This window comes from Furipterus horrens, unplaced genomic scaffold (assembly GCF_987537825.1).
Source record: "Furipterus horrens unplaced genomic scaffold, mFurHor1.1.pri manual_scaffold_11, whole genome shotgun sequence".
Classification (NCBI taxonomy): domain Eukaryota; kingdom Metazoa; phylum Chordata; class Mammalia; order Chiroptera; family Furipteridae; genus Furipterus; species Furipterus horrens.
The window spans coordinates 11,219,704-11,227,644 of NW_028327181.1; the positions used below are offsets into that span (position 1 = coordinate 11,219,704).

Consider the following 7,941-nt stretch of genomic DNA (forward strand, 5'->3'; position numbering starts at 1 on the left):
ATACAGGTAATAGGAGCAACCACGTGAGGCTGCCAGGTGGCTACCTTAACCTGTACTCTGGCTCAAGGGGCCTGGGGTCACAGGTTAGTATTGCCCAAAAAGCAGTCTGCTCTGACCTCCAGCCTAAGAGGGGGCACACTTGGCAAGTCCAGGGTCCCTGTGTTGTAGGTGAACGGAAGCCAGAGGTCACACCTGAAATGAGTGACAGACACGCCCAGCCCCCAGGTCCCAGCTTCCTGCTGGGGCCCCTTCTACACCCAGGCATCAATCACAGCAAACTCTGCTGTCCTTGGGCACCACGTTTGGGGTCCTGGAAACTGACCTGCATTCCCACCTCAGCTCTGCCTCCTACAGGCGGAGTGAGCCTGGGCGCCTTCACTACCCTCTCCAAGCTTCAGGTAGCTCACGGGCAGAGTAGAATAAGGACATTCCTAAGAGACAGAGCTGTTGCTGTCGAGGGTTTGAGGCCATCCCCCACCCGGGGCAGGGAGCGCAGTTCATCTTAACGGCTGCCATGAGCAATCTGCCTCGCCCACCTCATAAAATTACTGGATTAACGAAGATACCTTTAGTCACTGAACACCATCTTCCCCTTCTTGGGCGCCGAAAGGGAAACAACGGGGCAGGCGGTTGGGTGCCCGGTCTCTGCTGTGAGGGACGGCCTCTATGAATCCACTCCCATTTGGTTAAGGGGCACCATGGGGCCACTGGTCAGGCATGAGGGCCACTCCCTAAGGGTCAGCCACCCAGATGGGACAGGTAGCTCCCCACATCAGGGACACTCCACTCACAGGACTCACTTCAGCTTCTCAGGGCTCCAGCCATGAGCGGCTTGGGGACTGGCACTGCAGGGGACACTTTTCCAAAGGGACACAGAAACCTCTGGGGCTTCAGCGGGAGCCTGGTCCCAGTTCTCACCTGTTCCCTGATCCAACGGGGATTTTGTGCTTGGGCAGAGGGTGGAGTAGGAGTGTGTGTATGTGGGGGGTCACTTTTTATATTATTCAGAGAGATAATTTTTTTACTTTTCAATTACAATTTATATTCAATATTATTTTGTGTTAGTTTCAGATGTATAGCATTGTGGTTAGACAGTCATGTAATTTACAAAGTGTCCCCCTGATATTCCTAATACCCACCTGGCACCGTACATAGTTATGACAATGTAATAGACTATATTGCCTATGCTGTACTTTACATCCCTGTGACTATTTTGTCACCACCCATCTGTCCTTCTTAATCCTGTCACCTTTCTCACCCAGCCTCCAACCCCCTGTCCTCGGGCAGCCATCAGTCTGTCCTGTGTCTATGAGTTTTGTTTATCTTGTTCTTCAGATTCCACATATAAGTGAAAACATATGGTGTTTGTCTCTCTCTGACTGACTCATTTCACATCGCATAATACTCTCTAGGTCCAACCACGCTGCTGCAAATGGTAAGATTTCATTCTCTTTTTACTGGCCGCGTGATATTTTACTATATATACGCATCACTGCTTTTTTATCCACTTATCTATTAATAGGCACTTGGGTTGCTTCCGTGTCTTCGCTATTGTAAATAATGCTGCAATGAACGTAGAGGTGTGTATATTCTTTCAAATTAGTGTTTCCGGTTTCTTCAGACATATCCCCAGAAGTGGAGTCACTGGGTTGTAAGGCATTTCCACTTTCAATCTTTGGACGACCCTCTAGACCACTTCCCACAGTGGCTGCACCAGTCTGCATTCCCACCAACAGTGCACAAGGACTCTGTTTTCAGAAAGAGGGTTTTTTAAATACCAACACATGGGTTAAAGAAGGGAAGAAAGAAAAAGTTGGGAGCACGGTAGGGAATAGGACGTGATCCCTAAAATAATCATAGGGAGTGTTTTCTGTGTCATTGGTGTCTATTGAGCCCAGTCCGTCAGAGCCCCTGTTATAAGCTTTACATGTGTGGCCTCAACTTCTCCCTGCAACTCTCTGCGGTAGGTGCCACTTCCTCCCTTTTATAGGGGAGGTAACAGGCCCAGTCACCCCCCAAGTGCACGTTTAGGACCCAGTGGCCTCACCGGGAAGCCCACACTCCTCATCCTCATGCTTCCTTGCTCCAGGTGCAGAATTTCCCTCCATGAGCCCTGAGAGAGGCCCCACGTCAGCAGAGTGCAGATGTGACATGGCTATCACAGTGTGCTGCTTGGTTTCTTAGAGCTGGGGGCTTGTTTTTAAATCTGTGTCCACTCCTACGGAACAAAAATGCAGCCAAGAAATAAACAAGAAAAGCACTTCTCTAGATTTGGGGTCCTTCTCCTGGGAAAGGCTTTGGGGGAGACAGGAGAGCTCTGCCCAAATAAAGAAAAAGCCTTTCAAATCAACATCTAGCCACTAGAAGATCCGAGTCAGGAAAAGCCACACCTGGAAGGCAGCTCAGAGAAACCTCCTCTCAGGGGTGGAGATGGGCGAGAGGGAGGGAGAGTTAAGGGAAGGGGACATCTGCTTCTGGCTTAAGCAGAATTTGCCCTTGGCACCATGCCAGATGGTGAGTTAATAACCCTACTGCCTAAAGATGGGGACTCTGCCAAAGGTACTAAACCAGGAGCAGCGATTAGCAAATTGGTTCTATTGTGCATCATTTGTTTCAATACTTTTGCATCTGAAAAAGGTATGACAACATTCAGGTGTACCTCCTTACAAACTAGAAGACTTCAGAAGGCACAGGCTTTGTATAATCTAAGAACCTCGCCTTCTCCTGTGATTGTGACCAAGGGTGCTGGTGCAATGTCACAGTCCCTTACCCACAGAACTGCGACCCTCACTTCTAGACACTCTGCTCCGTTACTCCCTACTACAGACACTAACTATACAAATAAATAATAGCAAACCCTTCCACTATAACGAGTGTCTTGCATCCAAAATCTCATTTACTCCTCACGGCAACCCTACAAGGGAAGCGTTGTTCTTATCCATTTCACATTATCATTATCATTATCATTATCATTATCATTATTATCCTATTTCATGAATCAGGCATGAAAACCCAACACCCAGAGAGGGGGAATGACTTGCTCAAAGTCACACAGCTTGGAGGTACCCAAAATTCAAACCTGTTCCACCTGACGCCAAGGGCTAGGTTTGTAATTGGTGGAGGTGAGCAGGCTGGCTACCCTCTGAAATGGGTGGGATCAGAAACCCAGAAACAAGACCCAGGGAGTCAGCAGCTCTCAGACTTACGTCGGAGCACGCCGGTCTCTGGACAACCCCAGCAAAGGCTGTGGGCATGCACACAAAATGTCTGCATCCCTGTGCTTTTGTGCCAAACCTCAAACCGCTTGATTTTAGTCCAGCAGGTGTGCCGCTGCAGGGGCCACCCATTTGGGAACAACTTTGGAGAGGAAAACACATTCGAGAAAAGTCTGTGAATTTCTGGAAAAGGCTCAGATTACCAAAGTCGTCGGGTTCCCCAGGAGCGTGGACCTAGAAAGGCACATTTTGGCAGTGCCTGGCACACTGCAGGTGCTCAGTCCATGCCTGGTGAGCCAGACCCAACTTCTGATGGGAGTTGATCTGCCAGCCGGGGCAAAACTGGCGCAAATGGTTCTGGACCAGGCCCTGCCTTGGAGAACGTGAGAGGAGCAGGCCTCCTACCTCCAGTGGAAAATTTGTTCCACCGCCTCAAAGCGTAATCGGGTGCATCTGTTAACGCTAGCCTCTCAAGGGAGTCAGCCCTGCAGAAACTGCTGAAGCGGACTATCCCACGCGCCCCAGGCCCTGGGCCCGCGCCGCCTTTGCGGATGGAATTCTAGCCTCCTGCCCCTCTATTCCTTCTGCGCTGGGAACCTGCCTTCTTCAGCCTTTCAGTCATTCGCAGCAAGTGTTTCCTGGGCCACGCCTGGTGCCGGCTGCTGGAGCCACGGAGCAGACTGCACAGGGAAGGCCCTGCCTGCATGGGTTTACCACGTCACTGTGTTAAGATCACAGGTGATTGTTACAGGCACAGTCAGAACTGTCACGAAGGAGAAGCCTGCACTGTGCATGGGACAGGGACCCAGCCTTGGTCTGCGAGGTGAGGGAAGGTGTTCTCCAAGCAGGATGCTTCTGCTGAGAACAACAGTGTGTTTTGTTTTCGTTTTTTAAATTTCACTTATTTATTTTTAGAGAGAGGAGAAAGGAGGGAGACAGAGAGGGAGAGAAACATTGATAGGTTGCCTCTCGCACGCCCCCAACTGGGAACTTGGCCCACAACCCAGGCATGTGCCCTGACCGGGAATCAAAGCGGAGACCCTTTGGTTCGCAGGCAGGTGCTCAGCGCACTGAGCCACACCAGCCAGGGCCGCGGTGCGGTGTAGACAGAAGGAGGTGCCCCGGGCAGGAAGGTGGAGGGAATGGTAGAAGCAGGTGGAGCAGGAACCCCTGCAGGCAGCCCGGTGTTTCCCAAACTGCCTGGACCCACAGCCCCTTCCCCACCTTGCACAGGTTATCATTCCAAACCGGAGGGTCCCAACAGCCCCACTTTGTTGAGTGTGACAATAGGAGACCACAGCCTTCCTCAGGACAGTCGGGGGAGCTTGCTAAGGGGGGACATTTCCAGCCACAAATTGTTCAGTTCCTACTGGAGTCCATGACCCATTTACTTCCAAACAGAAAGGGGTGTGTTCGGGGCTGTCCTTTAACGTCACTCTCACCTGTGGTTTAATCTGATTTGAAAAGGGGGGGGGTGCTGTAGGGAGCCCAGTGGGAGTGGCACCAAACCCAGGGCTTCCTGAGGAGCATGGCTGTGCTTCTGGGCCCCAGCCCTCGCGAGGGCGCTCAGTGCTGGGGCCCAGAGAGGTCAAGAGCGGCACTTCCTGCGTGACGCTGACCTGGGTGGGGACTCTGCTGTTTGTCACCTGATTGACCTGAGCCTGTCACGGAAATGCTCTGAACTTACGATTTCCCGGTCCATGGAATGGAGTCAATTACCCCCATTGCTCCACCCCCCACCCCTGGGACTGTCCTAGTGTGTAACCACCTGGCATGTGCCAACTTCCCAATACTCCAGACCTCGGGTTTCCTGCTGTGCCCGCCTGGCCTGTCCAGAACAAGGAGTCCTGGATCTGCAGAATCAAGGAACACAGCCTCTTACCCTATGGTGCTGTTTACTGTTGGAACACACAGAGAGCTCCATGAGAATACAATCTGATATGTGCATAAAGTTTGCAGATAAAAGACAAGATTTCCGACCACCCTTCCAGGCTTCCCCAGGTACAGATGCACTCTCCTCTGAAGTTAAGGATCCCAGAGTTGAAATTCAGAAGAAGCGATGAGTAAGGGACCCCAAAGTTTCTACAGGGATAACATTTTCAGAAAACCTCCATTTCAGAAGATTAAAATGTTTATTTCACCATAAAGAATGAGAACCTTGTATAATGTAATCCTCACATTTCTACATCAGATCTAAAGACAATCAATGTAGGAGGGAGTTTACCTGAGGAGGAGCAAATAAAGCTCCTTTGCACAAACATAAAACTAGCTTTCCAAATATAGGGCATGTTTATACCTCCCATCACCTGGCTTAGAACTGGCTGGGTCTTTCCATTTAAAACTTGGAGAGGTCAATAAAGAAATCACATCTTGTAAAAATCTCCAACCCTGGCTTGTGTGGCTTAGTGGATTGAGTGCTGGACTGCAAACCAAAGGGTCGCCAGTTCAATTCCCAGTCAGGGCACATGCCTGGGTTGCGGGCCAGGTACTCAGCTGTGGACGTGCAAGAGGCAACCACACACTGATGTTTCCCTCTCTTTCTCCCTCTCTTCCCCTCTCTAAAAATAAATAAAATAAAATAAATCTCCCAAGACACTGTTAGAAGGAAAACACGTACACTAATACTTTTATACCCTGCAGTTTTTGAATGGAAAAGACCCACTTCGTGACAAGTCCCCAGCAAATCTGGGTGGTGGGTCACCCTACCCTTGGGGAAGTCCATTTATGTTAAAATAATAATATACAGTTATGTACCAGATGAATGCAAAGAATAAGATTTTTGGGAAGCAAGGTCTAGGAAGTGTTACACCAAACTGTGCATAGCAGCTCCCTGAGGAGGGACAGACAGAGGGATGGAGCAAGGAGACGCCCCATTTTCCTCTGTACTGCTTCGGTCTATTACTTTATAATAGGATTTTAAAAAATTAAAGAAAACCATGTCTTTCTAGCAACACAGAAACACTATAAATGCTTTACTCTTAGGGTCTGCTTTTTAAAAAAATATTTTCAATCCTCACCCGAGGATATGTTCATAGATTTCAGAGAGAAGAAGAGGCGGGTGGAGAGAGAGAGAGAGAGACATCAATGTGAGAGAGAAACATCGATCCGGAGCCTCCCATATGTGCCCTGACCAGGGATCAAACCCACAACTTTTTGCTGTACGGGATAACCCTCCAACTGAGTCACCGGCCAAGGCAGAGCCTGCTTTTTAAAAAACACAAGCAAGTTTGAGAAACAGAATACTTTCCCTTAAGACAGAAGTTTGGGGGACAAAATAAAAAATCACAGAACTGCCTTCTAAGTAAACCTAAAACCTCAACCATTTCGGCACATGGAACTGAGTTTGAACCGGGATTCCCAGCAACATAACCATTTATAGAAGCAAAGAAAGGCTTGTCTCCCTCATCGGTGTTACATTCTGAGCCCTTCAGATCAGCTTCCTGCAAACAGAACAGGAATCGCTGTCCCCCCGGAAAGCTCACATGCACACATCTGCACAGGGGCTGCTGTCACCAGGCACTGAATTCCTGTTCACGCGGATGCTGGCTTTCAGTCCCTGACTCCAGGAAGGGCCAAGCTCACTTACCACTTCTTTCTCCGCCTTTCTTTTCCCATGTCCTCTCTACTGTGTACTCAGGATTATGTTTTCCAGGTTCCGTGTTTGCGAAGGGCCTGAATCTAAGCCGGCTAGCTGCTCCCTGCTGTGACTGTAAATGTCACTTTTAAATTAACTGGCCCTTGCCAGTTTAAAAATATCCTGGGTGCACTTAACCTTCAAGGCACCGAAGAGCAATAATCCAGGCGAAGTGGCAAAGGATCTTGTAGCAAAGCGTTTTCCACCTTTCAATCCCGTTGCTTGCTTGCTTTCAAAATTAAGACACCTAAGCCACAAGGTTGTTGTAAGCAATACAAAGTCACGTTGGCCCTCCTAGGACAAGCTGAAAATGAACGGCATACAGGTTGCTGGTCATTTGAGAAATGGCTTCTGGAAGTTGTTGTAAGCAATGCAGTCCAAGTTGTTGTAAGCAATACAAAGTCACTTTGGCTCTCCTAGGACAGGCTGAAAATGAACGGCATACAGGTTGCTGGTCATTTGAGAAATGGCTTCTGGAAGAAGCCTCAGTGAATGAATGGGCTCAGGTGATCACTATCAAAAGATCGCCTGTTTTCTCTCCACGGAAAAGATTTTAGTAAAACCTTCTCAATGCAAACGCCCCTCACGGAAATGCTTCTCACTTCTGAGGTCCTGGGGGAAAACAAAACCCAAAGAGCTCCATTCCCACTCGCTCTTGCTAGGGCTGGGAGCAGAGACCCAGCAGTCACAGAATGTTCTGCCGTGGGGGGAGGGCTGGCGGCATGTGGGACAAAGGTCACCTCCAGGTCCAAACAGGAGCAGGTGGCGGGAAAGCAGAGGCCACACAAAAGGGCACTGTGCTCCACAAAACTAGGCTGCAAGTGGAAAAACAGCAAGAGAGCTGAGCTTATGCAAAACGGTTTCCAGGGCGCCTGGGCCAAGTGCAGCCTTCGCCCCGCCGGAGGGACTACTTCATCTGCGGGCTTGTTTTCCAAAACGGGTAAATCATCCAACAGGGGACTTCTTGGGATTTTCTCCACTGGACTGTTAAGTAGGAAGTGCACTTCTTGCCTGCCTCCTGTGTCTTCCTGAAGCCTCGGTGTCATCAGCTGTCACCTGGAATAGTGCCACATCTGTTTTACAGAGGATGAA

The 7,941-nt window shown here is 49.5% G+C and overlaps 1 protein-coding gene across 1 annotated transcript in view; it reads right to left on the bottom strand.

The window, feature by feature from the left end:
* The window catches only part of ACACB (acetyl-CoA carboxylase beta), a 97,549-nt gene extending 90,339 nt beyond the window's left edge, over nt 1–7,210 (bottom strand). The window contains exon 1 of the mRNA XM_090291317.1: nt 6,802–7,210. The gene's annotated coding sequence lies outside the window, so the exon portion shown is untranslated. The remainder of the gene's footprint in view (nt 1–6,801) is intronic.
* Nucleotides 7,211–7,941: the final 731 nt, after the last annotated feature.